Below are 22,207 nucleotides of genomic sequence, written 5' to 3'. Positions count from 1 at the left end.
CTGCTATCCTCTGCTCCTCCCACCGCCTGGCCTGCTAGCCTCCGCTCCTCCCCTGCCTGGCCTGCTATCCTCTGCTCCTCCCCCGCCTGGCCTGCTAGCCTCTGCTCCTCCCCCGCCTGGCCTGCTAGCTTCTGCTCCTCCCCTGCCTGGCCTGCTAGCCTCCGCTCCTCCCCTGCCTGGCCTGCTAGCCTCCGCTCCTACCCCGCCTGGCCTGCTAGCCTCTGCTCCTCCCCCGCCTGGCCTGCTAGCCTCTGCTCCTCCCCCGCCTGGCCTGCTAGCCTCTGCTCCTCCCCCGCCTGGCCTGCTAGCCTCTGCTCCTCCCCCGCCTGGCCTGCTAGCCTCTGCTCCTCCCCCGCCTGGCCTGCTAGCCTCTGCTCCTCCCCCGCCTGGCCTGCTAGCCTCTGCTCCTCCCCTGCCTGGCCTGCTAGCCTCTGCTGCTCCTCATCTCCCACCTTGAGTTTAACTTACTTACCCCAGTGCTCCCCATAATTAAAAAAAGCATAATATGGAACCAGCCAAATCCAATGGTCTCCACCGCATCCTCCACTGAATATGTCTTTGGACCTAGAGAAGAGACGCAGTTATTACTGTTGGACATCTCCGACCATCATCATCATCATCTCCATCCATTATCATCATCATCTCCATCCATCATCATCATCATCATCATCATCTCCATCCATCATCATCATCATCTCCATCCATCATCATCATCATCATCTCCATCCATCATCCCCATCCATCATCATCATCATCATCTCCATCCATCATCATCATCTCCATCCATCATCATCATGTTTGGTACTTGTATGTGTAGATTCTCCTCGTATAGTAGGGTATGCAGGGATATATATATATATACACGCTTGAGAAACGCCCATGTGGGCTGAAACGTCGCACTGACATATGGGTGAATAAACCTTTTCTCACTGAATTGGAGCCGGTGTTGTGCTGCCTATTCGTTTGGAAATATATATATAAATACACACGCAGGGACAGAACATCCTTCAATCACCCGCTGCCTATATAATCCCCTGTATATTATACACCGGCAGCCAGAGCTCTAGCTCCCTCTATGGGCCGGATATGAAAACACAAGTGGACGTAACATGATATTGATAAGTATCGATATAGATCAGTGATCAGGACGAGGCTGCAGGAGCCCGGGCCACACATCCCCCCCCACGGTATCAGTCATGTGGTGTAAGACGCGATATATTGATTGTCCTGATCTATTGTTGGGTTCAAGTAAATCTATAGCATGCTGGGAGTTTCAGAAGACTTTTGGCGCATTTTGCCCGGTCACCATCTTAATTTTCATGAACTTTGGTTCGGATCATAAAATGCTTCCCCCAACGAACTATAAATTCTCATCAAACATACTTTTTGCGGGTTCTGTAACACGTGGCGCCATTTCCTCCATCTTCACGGTGCTCACATATTTTGTCAGCTGAGGCTCCATCTTTTGTCATGTGACTGCGTTTTTCTTGCCTTGAAACGGAGGAAACAAAAGAGGATAAACGATCAGACGCACACGACGCACTCTGTACATTATATTTATATGTGATCCGGCAACGGCCCCTGTGTGATCCGAGGGCGGCACCTGTGTGATCCGAGGGCGGCCCCTGTGTGATCCGAGGGCGGCACCTGTGTGATCCGAGGGCGGCCCCTGTGTGATCCGAGGGCGGCCCCTGTGTGATCCGAGGGCGGCACCTGTGTGATCCTCTCATCCTCTAATTTCACCCCCCCCCCCCCACAACCTGTATTGATATCCACACACAAAGTGGATTTTGTTGCAGATTCACAGCGGGTTTCACCCCTTGTATACTGAAAATAATGCGCACTCTCGGATTTCCGTACAGAAAATATTTGTGGATGAGACTTGTACAAATGTCACCACGTAGCTGGGACTGTGATCCACTGCTGAAATCTGCAGCACATCCATGTCCGATATTAGCGGAGAGAAATTTCAGTGTGTGAATTTGTATAATTGCAGCTCTGAATGTGACTGGAGTATAAGTCATAATGCAACAGCCAAATTGTGACTGCAGCTCTGGATGGGACTGGAGAAAATGGCCCCATGTGACAATGGATTTGTGCATGCAGCTCTGGATGTGGATGGAGTATAAGACTACATTAATTTTGTGCAATGCGGTTATATTGCGGGTTTGTTCTTAAATTCTGTATGCGACACATTTGCTTTAATACAAAGTATCACCAGATTTACAAACTTCGCTACGTACTCTGATTTTTTTAACTGTTCGCAGGTTCCTGATCAATGGCGCAATTAGTGCACGATATAAACACCAATCGCTACCGGGGGAAGGGAAAGACTAATAACTAATTATTATAACCACGGATATTATACAGCGCCTCGTAAAGATCTATCGTGTGAGCGACCGTATCATAACAAGTGACGACAGCTCCACATTAACAACTTACATCTAATCGCAGAACCACAGGAGGCACAGAGGATTAAAGGAAAACTGAGCTCACTTTACAGAGAACCGATTTAAAAAAATATTTAAATAAAAACACTTTTCATTATGAACTGCCCTCCCATAATGCCTAAGGGTACAACACGGGTACCCTACTCTCTTTACCCTGCTGAGTAATAAATAAGCTGCAATAAATAATATATGATGACTGACCTACTGCCCCCTATATACAAGAATATAACTACTATAATACTGCCCTATATACAAGAATATAACTACTATAATACTGCTCCTATATACAAGAATATAACTACTATAATACTGCCCCTATATACAAGAATATAACTACTATAATACTGCCCCTATATACAAGAATATAACTACTATAATACTGCCCCATATATACAAGAATATAACTACTATAATACTGCTCCTATATACAAGAATATAACTACTATAATACTGCCTCCTATATACAAGAATATAACTACTATAATACTGTCACTATATACAAGAATATAACTACTATAATACTGCCCCCTATATACAAGACTATAACTACTATAATACTGCTCCTATATACAAGAATATAACTACTATAATACTGCCCCCTATATACAAGAATATAACTACTATAATACTGCTCCTATATACAAGAATATAACTACTATAATACTGCCCCCTATATACAAGAATATAACTACTATAATACTGCTCCTATATACAAGAATATAACTACTATAATACTGCTCCCTATATACAAGAATATAACTACTATAATACTGCCCCTATATACAAGAATATAACTACTATAATACTGCTCCTATATACAAGAATATAACTACTATAATACAGCTCCTATATACAAGAATATAACTACTATAATACTGCCTCCTATATACAAGAATATAACTACTATAATACTGCCCCTATTTACAAGAATATAACTACTATAATACTGCCCCTATATACAAGAATATAACTACTATAATACTGCCTCCTATATACAAGAATATAACTACTATAATACTGCCCCCTATATACAAGAATATAACTACTATAATACTGCCCCTATATACAAGAATATAACTACTATAATACTGCCCCTATATACAAGAATATAACTACTATAATACTGCTCCTATATACAAGAATATAACTACTATAATACTGCCTCTATATACAAGAATATAACTACTATAATACTGATCCTATATACAAGAATATAACTACTATAATACTGCCCCTATATACAAGAATATAACTACTATAATACTGCTCCTATATACAAGAATATAACTACTATAATACAGCTCCTATATACAAGAATATAACTACTATAATACTGCCTCCTATATACAAGAATATAACTACTATAATACTGCCCCTATTTACAAGAATATAACTACTATAATACTGCCCCTATATACAAGAATATAACTACTATAATACTGCCTCCTATATACAAGAATATAACTACTATAATACTGCCCCCTATATACAAGAATATAACTACTATAATACTGCCCCTATATACAAGAATATAACTACTATAATACTGCCCCTATATACAAGAATATAACTACTATAATACTGCTCCTATATACAAGAATATAACTACTATAATACTGCCCCTATATACAAGAATATAACTACTATAATACTGCCCTCCTATATACAAGAATATAAGTACTATAATACAGCTCCTATATACAAGAATATAAGTACTATAATACAGCTCCTATATACAAGAATATAACTACTATAATACAGCTCCTATATACAAGAATATAACTACTATAATACTGCCTCCTATATACAAGAATATAACTACTATAATACTGCCCCTATATACAAGAATATAACTACTATAATACTGCCCTCCTATATACAAGAATATAAGTACTATAATACAGCTCCTATATACAAGAATATAAGTACTATAATACAGCTCCTATATACAAGAATATAACTACTATAATAAAGCTCCTATATACAAGAATATAACTACTATAATACTGCCTCCTATATACAAGAATATAACTACTATAATACTGCCCCTATATACAAGAATATAACTACTATAATACTGCCCCTATATACAAGAATATAACTACTATAATACTGCCCCCTATATACAAGAATATAACTACTATAATACTGCCCCTATATACAAGAATATAACTACTATAATACTGCTCCTATATACAAGAATATAACTACTATAATACTGCCCCTATATACAAGAATATAACTACTATAATACTGCTCCTATATACAAGAATATAACTACTATAATACTGCCCCCTATATACAAGAATATAACTACTATAATACTGCTCCCTATATACAAGAATATAACTACTATAATACTGCCCCCTTAATACATGAATATAACTACTATAATAATGCTCCCTATATACAAGAATATTACTACTATAATACTGCCCCCTATATACAAGAATATAACTACTATAATACTGCCCCCTATATACAAGAATATAACTACTATAATACTGATCCTATATACAAGAATATAACTACTATAATACTGCTCCTATATACAAGAATATAACTACTATAATACTGCTCCTATATACAAGAATATAACTACTATAATACAGCTCCTATATACAAGAATATAACTACTATAATACTGCCTCCTATATACAAGAATATAACTACTATAATACTGCCCCTATTTACAAGAATATAACTACTATAATACTGCCCCTATATACAAGAATATAACTACTATAATACTGCCTCCTATATACAAGAATATAACTACTATAATACTGCCCCCTATATACAAGAATATAACTACTATAATACTGCCCCTATATACAAGAATATAACTACTATAATACTGCCCCTATATACAAGAATATAACTACTATAATACTGCTCCTATATACAAGAATATAACTACTATAATACTGCCCCTATATACAAGAATATAACTACTATAATACTGCCCTCCTATATACAAGAATATAAGTACTATAATACAGCTCCTATATACAAGAATATAAGTACTATAATACAGCTCCTATATACAAGAATATAACTACTATAATACAGCTCCTATATACAAGAATATAACTACTATAATACTGCCTCCTATATACAAGAATATAACTACTATAATACTGCCCCTATATACAAGAATATAACTACTATAATACTGCCCTCCTATATACAAGAATATAAGTACTATAATACAGCTCCTATATACAAGAATATAAGTACTATAATACAGCTCCTATATACAAGAATATAACTACTATAATAAAGCTCCTATATACAAGAATATAACTACTATAATACTGCCTCCTATATACAAGAATATAACTACTATAATACTGCCCCTATATACAAGAATATAACTACTATAATACTGCCCCTATATACAAGAATATAACTACTATAATACTGCCCCCTATATACAAGAATATAACTACTATAATACTGCCCCTATATACAAGAATATAACTACTATAATACTGCTCCTATATACAAGAATATAACTACTATAATACTGCCCCTATATACAAGAATATAACTACTATAATACTGCTCCTATATACAAGAATATAACTACTATAATACTGCCCCCTATATACAAGAATATAACTACTATAATACTGCTCCCTATATACAAGAATATAACTACTATAATACTGCCCCCTTAATACATGAATATAACTACTATAATAATGCTCCCTATATACAAGAATATTACTACTATAATACTGCCCCCTATATACAAGAATATAACTACTATAATACTGCCCCTATATACAAGAATATAACTACTATAATACTGCCCCCTATATACAAGAATATAACTACTATAATACTGCTCCTATATACAAGAATATAACTACTATAATACTGCTCCCTATACACAGGAATATAACGACTATAATACTGCTCCTATATACAAGAATATAACTACTATAATACAGCTCCTATATACAAGAATATAACTACTATAATACTGCCTCCTATATACAAGAATATAACTACTATAATACTGCCCCTATATACAAGAATATAACTACTATAATACTGCCCTCCTATATACAAGAATATAAGTACTATAATACAGCTCCTATATACAAGAATATAAGTACTATAATACAGCTCCTATATACAAGAATATAACTACTATAATACAGCTCCTATATACAAGAATATAACTACTATAATACTGCCTCCTATATACAAGAATATAACTACTATAATACTGCCCCTATATACAAGAATATAACTACTATAATACTGCCCCTATATACAAGAATATAAGTACTATAATACTGCCCCTATATACAAGAATATAACTACTATAATACTGCCCCCTATATACAAGAATATAACTACTATAATACTGCTCCTATATACAAGAATATAACTACTATAATACTGCCCCCTATATACAAGAATATAACTACTATAATACTGCTCCTATATACAAGAATATAACTACTATAATACTGCTCCCTATACACAGGAATATAACGACTATAATACTGCTCCTATATACAAGAATATAACTACTATAATACAGCTCCTATATACAAGAATATAACTACTATAATACTGCCTCCTATATACAAGAATATAACTACTATAATACTGCCCCTATATACAAGAATATAACTACTATAATACTGCCCTCCTATATACAAGAATATAAGTACTATAATACAGCTCCTATATACAAGAATATAAGTACTATAATACAGCTCCTATATACAAGAATATAACTACTATAATACAGCTCCTATATACAAGAATATAACTACTATAATACTGCCTCCTATATACAAGAATATAACTACTATAATACTGCCCCTATATACAAGAATATAACTACTATAATACTGCCCCTATATACAAGAATATAAGTACTATAATACTGCTCCTATATACAAGAATATAACTACTATAATACTGCCCCCTATATACAAGAATATAACTACTATAATACTGCTCCCTATATACAAGAATATAACTACTATAATACTGCCCCCTATATACATGAATATAACTACTATAATAATGCTCCCTATATACAAGAATATTACTACTATAATACTGCCCCCTATATACAAGAATATAACTACTATAATACTGCCCCTATATACAAGAATATAACTACTATAATACTGCCCTCCTATATACAAGAATATAAGTACTATAATACAGCTCCTATATACAAGAATATAAGTACTATAATACAGCTCCTATATACAAGAATATAACTACTATAATACTGCCCCCTATATACAAGAATATAACTACTATAATACTGCTCCCTATATACAAGAATATAACTACTATAATACTGCCCCCTTAATACATGAATATAACTACTATAATAATGCTCCCTATATACAAGAATATTACTACTATAATACTGCCCCCTATATACAAGAATATAACTACTATAATACTGCCCCTATATACAAGAATATAACTACTATAATACTGCCCCCTATATACAAGAATATAACTACTATAATACTGCTCCTATATACAAGAATATAACTACTATAATACTGCTCCCTATACACAGGAATATAACGACTATAATACTGCTCCTATATACAAGAATATAACTACTATAATACAGCTCCTATATACAAGAATATAACTACTATAATACTGCCTCCTATATACAAGAATATAACTACTATAATACTGCCCCTATATACAAGAATATAACTACTATAATACTGCCCTCCTATATACAAGAATATAAGTACTATAATACAGCTCCTATATACAAGAATATAAGTACTATAATACAGCTCCTATATACAAGAATATAACTACTATAATACAGCTCCTATATACAAGAATATAACTACTATAATACTGCCTCCTATATACAAGAATATAACTACTATAATACTGCCCCTATATACAAGAATATAACTACTATAATACTGCCCCTATATACAAGAATATAAGTACTATAATACTGCCCCTATATACAAGAATATAACTACTATAATACTGCCCCCTATATACAAGAATATAACTACTATAATACTGCTCCTATATACAAGAATATAACTACTATAATACTGCCCCCTATATACAAGAATATAACTACTATAATACTGCTCCTATATACAAGAATATAACTACTATAATACTGCTCCCTATACACAGGAATATAACGACTATAATACTGCTCCTATATACAAGAATATAACTACTATAATACAGCTCCTATATACAAGAATATAACTACTATAATACTGCCTCCTATATACAAGAATATAACTACTATAATACTGCCCCTATATACAAGAATATAACTACTATAATACTGCCCTCCTATATACAAGAATATAAGTACTATAATACAGCTCCTATATACAAGAATATAAGTACTATAATACAGCTCCTATATACAAGAATATAACTACTATAATACAGCTCCTATATACAAGAATATAACTACTATAATACTGCCTCCTATATACAAGAATATAACTACTATAATACTGCCCCTATATACAAGAATATAACTACTATAATACTGCCCCTATATACAAGAATATAAGTACTATAATACTGCTCCTATATACAAGAATATAACTACTATAATACTGCCCCCTATATACAAGAATATAACTACTATAATACTGCTCCCTATATACAAGAATATAACTACTATAATACTGCCCCCTATATACATGAATATAACTACTATAATAATGCTCCCTATATACAAGAATATTACTACTATAATACTGCCCCCTATATACAAGAATATAACTACTATAATACTGCCCCTATATACAAGAATATAACTACTATAATACTGCCCTCCTATATACAAGAATATAAGTACTATAATACAGCTCCTATATACAAGAATATAAGTACTATAATACAGCTCCTATATACAAGAATATAACTACTATAATACAGCTCCTATATACAAGAATATAACTACTATAATACTGCCTCCTATATACAAGAATATAACTACTATAATACTGCCCCTATATACAAGAATATAACTACTATAATACTGCCCCTATATACAAGAATATAAGTACTATAATACTGCCCCTATATACAAGAATATAACTACTATAATACTGCCCCCTATATACAAGAATATAACTACTATAATACTGCCCCTATATACAAGAATATAACTACTATAATACTGCTCCTATATACAAGAATATAACTACTATAATACTGCCCCTATATACAAGAATATAACTACTATAATACTGCTCCTATATACAAGAATATAACTACTATAATACTGCCCCCTATATACAAGAATATAACTACTATAATACTGCTCCCTATATACAAGAATATAACTACTATAATACTGCCCCCTATATACATGAATATAACTACTATAATAATGCTCCCTATATACAAGAATATTACTACTATAATACTGCCCCCTATATACAAGAATATAACTACTATAATACTGCCCCTATATACAAGAATATAACTACTATAATACTGCCCCCTATATACAAGAATATAACTACTATAATACTGCTCCTATATACAAGAATATAACTACTATAATACTGCTCCCTATACACAGGAATATAACGACTATAATACTGCTCCTATATACAAGAATATAACTACTATAATACAGCTCCTATATACAAGAATATAACTACTATAATACTGCCTCCTATATACAAGAATATAACTACTATAATACTGCCCCTATATACAAGAATATAACTACTATAATACTGCCCTCCTATATACAAGAATATAAGTACTATAATACAGCTCCTATATACAAGAATATAAGTACTATAATACAGCTCCTATATACAAGAATATAACTACTATAATACAGCTCCTATATACAAGAATATAACTACTATAATACTGCCTCCTATATACAAGAATATAACTACTATAATACTGCCCCTATATACAAGAATATAACTACTATAATACTGCCCTCCTATATACAAGAATATAAGTACTATAATACAGCTCCTATATACAAGAATATAAGTACTATGATACAGCTCCTATATACAAGAATATAACTACTATAATACAGCTCCTATATACAAGAATATAACGACTATAATACTGCCTCCTATATACAAGAATATAACTACTATAATACTGCCCCTATATACAAGAATATAAGTACTATAATACTGCCCCTATATACAAGAATATAAGTACTATAATACTGCCCCCTATATACAAGAATATAACTACTATAATACTGCCCCTATATACAAGAATATAACTACTATAATACTGCTCCTATATACAAGAATATAACTACTATAATACTGCCCCCTATATACAAGAATATAACTACTATAATACTGCCCCTATATACAAGAATATAACTACTATAATACTGCTCCTATATACAAGAATATAACTACTATAATACTGCCCCTATATACAAGAATATAACTACTATAATACTGCTCCTATATACAAGAATATAACTACTATAATACTGCCCCCTATATACAAGAATATAACTACTATAATACTGCTCCCTATATACAAGAATATAACTACTATAATACTGCCCCCTATATACATGAATATAACTACTATAATAATGCTCCCTATATACAAGAATATTACTACTATAATACTGCCCCCTATATACAAGAATATAACTACTATAATACTGCCCCTATATACAAGAATATAACTACTATAATACTGCCCTCCTATATACAAGAATATAAGTACTATAATACAGCTCCTATATACAAGAATATAAGTACTATAATACAGCTCCTATATACAAGAATATAACTACTATAATACAGCTCCTATATACAAGAATATAACTACTATAATACTGCCTCCTATATACAAGAATATAACTACTATAATACTGCCCCTATATACAAGAATATAACTACTATAATACTGCCCCTATATACAAGAATATAAGTACTATAATACTGCCCCTATATACAAGAATATAACTACTATAATACTGCCCCCTATATACAAGAATATAACTACTATAATACTGCCCCTATATACAAGAATATAACTACTATAATACTGCTCCTATATACAAGAATAAAACTACTATAATACTGCCCCTATATACAAGAATATAACTACTATAATACTGCTCCTATATACAAGAATATAACTACTATAATACTGCCCCCTATATACAAGAATATAACTACTATAATACTGCTCCCTATATACAAGAATATAACTACTATAATACTGCCCCCTATATACATGAATATAACTACTATAATAATGCTCCCTATATACAAGAATATTACTACTATAATACTGCCCCCTATATACAAGAATATAACTACTATAATACTGCCCCTATATACAAGAATATAACTACTATAATACTGCCCCCTATATACAAGAATATAACTACTATAATACTGCTCCTATATACAAGAATATAACTACTATAATACTGCTCCCTATACACAGGAATATAACGACTATAATACTGCTCCTATATACAAGAATATAACTACTATAATACAGCTCCTATATACAAGAATATAACTACTATAAGGGCGGGTTCACACATGGCGGAATTGCACTTAAATTCCGCTGCGGACACTCCGCAGCGTTAATCCGCAGCGGAGCCGTTTCTACATTGACTTTCACTTTAATTTAGCAGTGTTCGTTTACACGATGCGTACAATTCCGCTGCGGAGCATAGGCTGCGGAGCGGAATTTGGTGTCCGCAGCATGCTTTGTCTGTTGCGGAGCAGTGGCGGACTCATGGCGGAATTTCTCCATTGACTTCAATGGAGATTCAAAGTTCCGCAATGAAGTCCGCAGCTGTCATGCACATGTCATGTGTGCTGCGGATGCGTCTTGCTTTTTTTACTTGACATTTCTTCATTCTGGCTGGACCTATGTATTTCTAGGTCTACAGCCAGACTGAGGAAGTCAATGGGGCTCCCGTAATGACGGGAGCGTTGCTAGGAGACGTCAGTAAATAGTCACTGTCCAGGGTGCTGAAAGAGTTAAGCGATCGGCAGTAACTGTTTCTGCACCCGGGACAGTGACTACCGATCCCAATATACATGTATCTGTAAAAAAAAATGAAGTTCGTACTTACCGAGAACTCCCTGTTTCTGTCTCCAGTCCGGCCTCCCAGGATGACGTTTCAGTGTAAGTGACGGCTGCAGCCAATCACAGGCCAAGCACAGGCTGCAGCGGTCACATGGACTGGCGCGTCATCCAGGGAGGTCGGGCTGGATGCCGAAGGAGGGACGCGTCATAAAGACAACGGGCGGTAAGTATGAATTTCTTTTACTTTCACTAGGGAAAGTGCTGTCCCTTCTCTCTATCCTGCACTGATAGGGAGAAGGGAAGCACTTTTCCCGCAGTCCGCAGCAGCTAGTCCGCATCAATTTTCTGCACATTTTGTGCAGATCCGCAGCCGTAATCCGCAACCCGGATTAGGTGCGGCATTGATGCGGACAGTTGCGGAGGAATTCCGCCATGTGTGGTCATGCCCTTATACTGCCTCCTATATACAAGAATATAACTACTATAATACTGCCCCTATATACAAGAATATAACTACTATAATACTGCCCTCCTATATACAAGAATATAAGTACTATAATACAGCTCCTATATACAAGAATATAAGTACTATAATACAGCTCCTATATACAAGAATATAACTACTATAATACAGCTCCTATATACAAGAATATAACTACTATAATACTGCTCCTATATACAAGACTATAACTACTATAATACTGCCCCTATATACAAGAATATAACTACTATAATACTGCCCCTATATACAAGAATATAACTACTATAATACTGCTCCTATATACAAGAATATAACTACTATAATACTGCCCCCTATATACAAGAATATAACTACTATAATACTGCCCCTATATACAAGAATATAACTACTATAATACTGCCCCTATATACAAGAATATAACTACTATAATACTGCCCCTATATACAAGAATATAAGTACTATAATACTGCCCCTATATACAAGAATATAACTACTATAATACTGCCCCCTATATACAAGAATATAACTACTATAATACTGCCCCTATATACAAGAATATAACTACTATAATACTGCTCCTATATACAAGAATATAACTACTATAATACTGCCCCTATATACAAGAATATAACTACTATAATACTGCTCCTATATACAAGAATATAACTACTATAATACTGCCCCCTATATACAAGAATATAACTACTATAATACTGCTCCCTATATACAAGAATATAACTACTATAATACTGCCCCCTATATACATGAATATAACTACTATAATAATGCTCCCTATATACAAGAATATTACTACTATAATACTGCCCCCTATATACAAGAATATAACTACTATAATACTGCCCCTATATACAAGAATATAACTACTATAATACTGCCCCCTATATACAAGAATATAACTACTATAATACTGCTCCCTATACACAGGAATATAACTACTATAATACTGCTCCTATATACAAGAATATAACTACTATAATACTGCCCCCTATATACAAGAATATAACTACTATAATACTGCTCCTATATACAAGAATATAACTACTATAATACTGCTCCCTATACACAGGAATATAACGACTATAATACTGCTCCTATATACAAGAATATAACTACTATAATACTACCTCCCTATATACAAGAATATAACTACTATAATACTGCCCTCCTATATACAAGAATATAAGTACTATACTACTGCTCCTATATACAAGAATATAACTACTATAATACTGCTCCCTATATACAAGAATATTACTACTATAATACTGCCCCCTATATACAAGAATATAACTACTATAATACTGCCCCCTATATACAAGAATATAACTACTATAATACTGCTCCTATATACACAAGAATATAACTACTATAATACTGCTCCTTATACACAGGAATATAACTACTATAATACTGCTCCCTATATACAAGAATATTACTACTATAATACTGCCCCCTATATACAAGAATATAACTACTATAATACTGCCCCTATATACAAGAATATACCTACTATAATACTGCCCCCTATATACAAGAATATAACTACTATAATACTGCCCACTATATACAAGAATATAACTACTATAATACTGCTCCCTATATACAAGAATATAACTACTATAATACTACCCATGTATACAAGAATATAACTACTATAATACTGCTCCTATATACAAGAATATAACTACTATAATACTGTCCCTATATACAAGAATATAACTACTATAATACTGCTCCTATATACAAGAATATAACTACTATAATACTGCTCCTATATACAGGAATATAACTACTATAATACTGCCCCTATATACAAGAATATAACTACTGTAATACTGCCCCTATATACAAGAATATAACTACTATAATACTGCCCCCTATATACAAGAATATAACTACTATAATACTGCCTCCTATATACAAGAATATAACTACTATAATACTGCTCCTATATACAAGAATATAACTACTATAATACTGCCCCTATATACAAGAATATAACTACTATAATACTGCTCCTATATACAAGAATATAACTACTATAATACTGCCCCCTATATACAAGAATATAACTACTATAATACTGCTCCCTATATACAAGAATATAACTACTATAATACTGCCCCCTATATACATGAATATAACTACTATAATAATGCTCCCTATATACAAGAATATTACTACTATAATACTGCCCCCTATATACAAGAATATAACTACTATAATACTGCCCCTATATATAAGAATATAACTACTATAATACTGCCCCCTATATACAAGAATATAACTACTATAATACTGCTCCTATATACAAGAATATAACTACTATAATACTGCTCCCTATACACAGGAATATAACGACTATAATACTGCTCCTATATACAAGAATATAACTACTATAATACTACCTCCCTATATACAAGAATATAACTACTATAATACTGCCCCTATATACAAGAATATAACTACTATAATACTGCTCCTATATACAAGAATATAACTACTATAATACTGCCCCTATATACAAGAATATAACTACTATAATACTGCTCCTATATACAAGAATATAACTACTATAATACTACCCCCCTATATACAAGAATATAACTACTATAATACTGCCCCTATATACAAGAATATAACTACTATAATACTGCTCCTATATACAAGAATATAACTACTATAATACTGCCCCTATATACAAGAATATAACTACTATAATACTGCTCCTATATACAAGAATATAACTACTATAATACTGCCCCCTATATACAAGAATATAACTACTATAATACTGCTCCCTATATACAAGAATATAACTACTATAATACTGCCCCCTATATACATGAATATAACTACTATAATAATGTTTTCAAACTGTTTTTATTAAGAATGTCACAGAGTCATATAACAATTCAAGTATTATGCTTTTCACACTCTTGGTTTTACATAAAAAACATAGTACAATCATTCAACTGTTTATGTTAATCGACTTTAACCATGGGGACTGTACTATGGAATCAATTCTTTAATACATAAACTTAACAAGATAAATTAACCATAATTTTAAACATTCATGTGGTATATCATGGAGCTTCTTATGGATCACGTGAAACGAGTAACAAGCACAGTCTACCTGCCCCTGGAGAAGTCAATGTCTCTCCTGGGATGACTCTCTTTAGTACCTTCTCTAGACGGATCTGGGTTTATCCAGATAGGTCATCCATGGTGACCAGGTATGTAGAAAACCCACCCTCGTTTGTCTTTCCCAGTGTAGGAGTTCTTCGAACCTACGTATCTCTTGTACCTTCCTAATCCAATCTTCTATAGTGGGTGACTTGGTGGATTTCCACAATAGCGGAATCAACAATTTAGCTGCAGTAAGTAAGTTAGTCGCCAGATCTTGTTTCTTGGGCGTAAATGAATCAGACGATAACCATAGAAGTATCACTTGTGGGGACACAGGAATTGATGTTAAACAGATCGAGTTAATTTCTGAGATAACCGCTTTCCAAAATCCCTGTATCAAGGTACAGTCCCACCATATATGCACTAAAGAACCCTTATTCAGTGAGCACCTCCAACATGCCTCCGGAATATCTGGATTTATTTTGTGTAACCATACTGGGGTTTTGTACCACCTGGTGATAAATTTGTAAGAATTTTCTCTGATTCTAATGCATTGCGAGAACCCCTGTGAGTGTTTCAGTATAATTCGTTGTTCCTCCACTGAAAAGTTAACCTGGAGGTCCTGTTCCCACTTAGTGATTAATTCCAGCTTATCCTCTTTTTCTCCCAACAATAGCCTATCATACGATCTAGCTAAAGCACCTTTTTGAATTGTAGGTTGCTGTAATGCTTTTTCAAGTGGGGACAGATGTAGAGAATTAACAAAACAAGCTGTGTATTTATCACATACTGTCTGAAAATCTTGCCTCTTAATGAAATCAGAAAGAATTAGACCTGTATGTCTAAGTAATAGAGCTGTCCAATCCCGAGACTCCGACTCAAAGAATTGGGACAATGTGATATTATCCATATGCTTCCAAAAGGAGCTTACTGGGATTCTCTTCTTATCTACCAGGTAAGGAAGGAGGCTCATAGGTAGTAGCGGAATGCTTTCCGACAAAAGCGGGTCCCTCCCATTTACCTCCTGCCACACCCTTATAGTGCCCTTCACCAAGGTGCTAGAGCATGTGGAATTTGGTGAGAAGGGCCTCAGGCCCCATAGCGAAAGTCTGTCTGATAACTCTAGTAGCTCTCGCTCTAGTTCCACATATATATTGGACTGTGTTGTATTCATCAAAGAATGCCATCTATTCAATTGGTTAGCTTTGTAGTACGTGAGTACGTCTGGTACCCCTAAGCCCCCAAATCGCGGTTTCTGTATCAGTAGCCTGTATTTTAGGCGTGGCCTAGCATTATTCCATAAAAATGAAGAGAACATCTTCCGAACCCTATCAAAGAACTTTCTAGGTAGCCATATCGGTAGTGCTTGTATCAAATATAACAGTTTAGGTACAATATAGGTTTTTAATAAATTCTTGCGTCCCATCCATGACAGAAAGGGTACTTTGAGTTCTTTTAATTGCTTTTGTATAGCCTCTAGCATAGGTATGTAGTTATACTGATACAGATGTGTTGGGTCTTTCGCTATCTGAATGCCCAGGTATGTCAGAGTACAGTCAGGCCATTTAAATAGAGAATTAATTTTAATTAGATCTATGACCGGATCTGGTATAGAAATATTTAATATTTCAGACTTCCCGAAATTTATTTTAAAATTGGAAACTTCCCCAAACTCTGTGAACAGGTTCGTAAGGTGAGGAATCGAAGTCTCAGGATTGGAAGTCATTATTAACAAATCGTCAGCAAATGCTGCTGTAGTATGTGTGTAAGTACCGACCTTAAGGCCTTGTATTTGTGGGTCCTGCCTTATTTTTTGAATCAAGGTCTCCATGACCATAATGAACAGGGACGGCGATAATGGACAACCCTGACGTGTGCCATTATTAATATTAAAAGGCTTGGAAAGAGTCCCATTTACCCTAATTCTAGCACTAGGTTCTTTATATAAGGAAAATATCGCCTGAATAAACAATTGAGGGATCCCAAATTTCCGTAGGGTCGCTTCTAAATACTCCCAGTCAACCCTATCAAAAGCCTTTTCGGCATCTGTACCCATGAGGACAAGGGGAACTCCACGTGACTTGGCGTATTCAATCAGTCTTAATACTCTACATGTGTTGTCTTTACCTTGTCGTTCTCTAACAAAGCCAGTTTGTTCTTGTCCTATGAGTTTAGGTAGTAGTTCACCCAATCTAGCTGCTAACGCCTTGGCCCACCACTTTATGTCCGTATTCAAGAGGGATATGGGTCTATAATTGCCGCAACATGTGGGATCTTTCCCCTCTTTGGGTAGGATTGTAATGTGAGCTTCAAGAGCTTGTTTTGGAAAGTGTTCACCCCTGAGTAAGGAATTGCATAATTTGGTGAAGTGGGGCAATAATGTAGCTTTAAACTTTTTATAGTATCCCACTGTGAACCCATCTGGGCCTGGGCTTTTTCCCGACGGGATAGACATCAATATCTTTTCCAACTCCATTTCCGTAAATGGATCTGTCAGAATATCTAGGTCTTCTCCCTCTATTATGGGAAGGTCAATAGTGTCTAGAAACTTAGTAATCAGGGAAGTCCTGTCAAGGTCTGTTGTTGATGTCCCCAATGTATGCTGTAAATTATATAGGTTGTGATAAAAGGTCTGAAAAGCCTCTGCTATTTGAGCAGTGTCTGTAGCCACTCCCCCCGTTTCCTGTTTAATCTCTGGTATAAAAGTTCTGGCTTGTTGTTTACGGATTAATGCCGTCATCATCTTGTTTCCCCTGTCCCCATGGGCATACTGCTTATATTTTGATATTTGAAGGAGATGCGCAGATTTAACATTAACCCCTTCCCGCTCCTTGACGTACTATTACGTCATGGCAGCTCTATCGTTCGCGCTCCATGCCGTAATAGTACGTCTTGCAGTTAGAACAGCGGTGCGCGCGCCCGGCGCGTTCATGCGCTGTGATAGCTGCTGTTTCTGACAGCAGGCTATCACGGCATAATGGGACGGGACCATTTACTATGGTCCCGCCTCGCCGATCGCCGCTATTGGCTAGTCAGTGAGTAACTAGCCAATAGCAGCGATCATTCTCGTCACTTCCTCTCTCTGACCTCACATCCTGCTGCAACCGCCCTGAACGCCCTGTTGGAGTTAGCGAGGCGTTGAGATCGGTTGTGAGCAGAGAGTCAGAGAGAAAAGAAGTGAAAAAAAGTGAAAAAAAGTTTCTAAAACAACGTTTTTTTTGCTTCCCACCACCCCATCCACTACCCACTCCTGTTCCCTTCCTCTTTGAGTTCTACCCACGTTTTTTGGTCAGTGATCTCCTATCACTGACCACTTTTCAGTCTTCAGGACCACATTTCTTGGTCCCTGGGGATTTTTTTTTCATTTTTTTCTATATAAAACATAAAACAAAAAAAAAAATATAAAAAGAAAAAAAAGAAACAAAAAAAAATAGTTAGTTTAGCCAATTTTGAAAATTTAACTGGTTAGTTTAGTATTAGGGTTAGTTAGTGTCAGGGAACCGTCAAAAAGCGTAGTTAGGTATAGTGTCAGGGAATTTAGCGTCAGGAATCGGTCACCGTAGATAGGCTTAGCGTTAGGGATCCATCACCGTAGTTAGGTTTAGCGTCAGGGAAGCTCGGAATAATTAGATAGGTTTAGTGTCAGGCACCCGTCACCGTAGTTAGGTTTAGTGTCAGGGAAGCTTGAAATAATCTAGATAGGTTTAGTGTCAGGGAATCGTCGCCGTAGTTAGGTTTAGCGTTAGGGAAGTCCACATAAAATTTAGTTAGGTTTAGTGTTAGGAACCCTCGCCCTAGTTAGCTTTAGTGTCAGGGAAGTCCACTTGCTCTCTAAAAACAAAACACACATTTGTGCTAGTTGTGCTATCCTATTGCTCCCAGTTAGGGATTTATTTTTTTGCAGTATATAAATTTTGTCTTCGCACAACAAGCATGTCCCAACGGACATTTACTGCTGAAGAGGCGTATGCATTTCTGGCCTCCGACACAGACTCGTCGGATGGCGATACACTATTTTATTTGTCTACCTCCTCATCCAGCGATGAAGAGGAGGGACCCCCTAGGAGACGCCCCAGGACCACCACCATAGTAGAAATCCCTGAGAGAAGTGACCCCACAACAAGTGATACCCCTGAGCGAAGTGACCCCATTTGGACGCCCACACCAGACCATTATGAACCCCAAATCCCTGAGTACACGGGCAGCCCAGGCATCAAATTTAACACGGCAGGGTTCAGTGAGATGGACTTTTTCAAGTTCTTCTTCACTGATAACTTTATAGAGCTAATGGTCACCCAGACTAATTTATATGCCCAACAGTATATCACCAAGAACCCCAACTCATTTTATGCCCAATCCCAGAGGTGGACTCCTGTAAACGCAGCAGAGTTGGGCAAGTTCTGGGGACTGCTCTTGAACATGGGGCTTCTAAAAAAGCCATCCATTAGGACCTACTGGAGCACGGACATCCTATACCACACCCCGATGTACCGTATGGCCATGTCCAGGATGCGTTATGAGGCAATACTTCGCTTCCTACATTATGCCGATAATGAGCAGTGCCCACCCCGAGATGACCCCAGTTTTGACCGTTTATATAAACTGAGACCCCTATTAGACCATTTCAGTGCCCGGTTTGCCCAAGCATACACCCCCGAGAAGTGTATTTCCATTGATGAGTCCCTGGTACATTTTAAAGGGAGGCTTCAATTCCGCCAATACCTGCCAAGTAAGAGGGCAAGGTATGGCGTGAAGTTGTATAAGCTGTGCGAGAGTGCATCAGGGTATACATATAAATTCAGGATATATGAAGGGAAGGACAGCAGTATTCAGCCCCCAGAATGCCCCCCCTTACTGGGAATTAACGCAAAAATTGTGTGGGATTTGGTGCACCCACTGCTGGACCAGGGTTACCACCTCTACCTGGATAATTTTTATACCAGCGTCCCGCTCTTCAAGTGCCTCGCTTCCAGAAGGACTGCGGCATGCGGCACTGCTAGAAAAAATCTTAGAGGCCTCCCTAAAACACTGCTTGGGCAAACACTCAGAAGGGGTGAGAGCAGGGCACATTCTAGTAGCAACATATTGTGTGTCAAGTACAAGGACAAGAGAGATGTCCTTGTATTGACAACAATACATGGCCACACCAGTACCCATGTACCTGTACGAGGTACCAGTACAGAGACCCCCAAACCAGATTGCATCCTGGACTACAATAGGTACATGGGAGGGGTGGACTTGTCAGATCAAGTCCTGAAGCCCTACAGCGCTACGCGGAAATCGAGGGTGTGGTATAAGAAGCTGGCCGTGCACATCATACAGATGGCATTGTACAATGCGTACGTGCTACGTCGATGTGCAGGCCAGAGGGGAACTTTCCTGGAATTTCAAGAGGTGGTTATAAAGAACCTAATTTTTGGCGACCAGGAAGGAGGGGCACCCAGTACTTCTGGAAGCGAGGCCACACGCATCGTACCAGGGCAACACTTTCCAGGAGAAGTTCCCCAAACTGGCAAGAAGGGAAAAAGTCAAAAGAGGTGCAAAGTGTGCTATAAGAGGGGGATAAGGAAGGACACAACATACCAATGCGACACGTGTCCCGAAAAACCAGGGCTCTGTATGAAAGATTGTTTTAAAATGTACCATACATCCCTTGATTTTTAATTTACCCTGATGCACTCCGCACAGCTTATCCCCCTCATCTTTCCCTTTTGAGCCCTGCCATGTGCCCAAGCAGCAAATAACAGCCACATGTAGGGTATTGCCGTACCCGGGAGAACCCACATTACAATTTATGGGGTGTATGTCTCCGGTGGCACATGCTGGGCACAATATATCGGACACTGAAATGGCATATATGTATAGGAAATTGCAAATCTCACTTTGCACCATCTACTGCGCATTACCTTTTACACAATAACTGTTGGGTCAAAATGCTCACTACACCACTAGATGAATGTCTTAAGGGGTGTAGTTTTTAAAATGGGGTCACTTCTCGGGGGTTTCAACTGTACTGGTACCTCAGGGGTTCTGCCTACATGACTTAGCACCAGAA

At 36.0% G+C, this 22,207-nt stretch overlaps 1 long non-coding RNA gene across 1 annotated transcript in view; it reads right to left on the bottom strand.

Moving 5' to 3' along the window:
* Window positions 1-482: 482 nt before the first annotated feature.
* Window positions 483-22,207, bottom strand: part of LOC142731600 (uncharacterized) — a 50,209-nt gene continuing 28,484 nt past the window's right edge. Inside the window, exons 2-3 of the long non-coding RNA XR_012879039.1 lie at window positions 1,384-1,491; window positions 483-564 (exon numbers count right to left, since the gene is read on the bottom strand). This is a non-coding gene — a long non-coding RNA (uncharacterized LOC142731600). The remainder of the gene's footprint in view (window positions 565-1,383; window positions 1,492-22,207) is intronic.

The sequence above is a fragment of the Rhinoderma darwinii genome, unplaced genomic scaffold, assembly GCF_050947455.1.
Source record: "Rhinoderma darwinii isolate aRhiDar2 unplaced genomic scaffold, aRhiDar2.hap1 Scaffold_831, whole genome shotgun sequence".
Lineage (NCBI taxonomy): Eukaryota > Metazoa > Chordata > Amphibia > Anura > Rhinodermatidae > Rhinoderma > Rhinoderma darwinii.
Note: the sequence above shows the minus strand (reverse complement) of the source record. Positions and strands in the feature narration are given on the sequence as shown.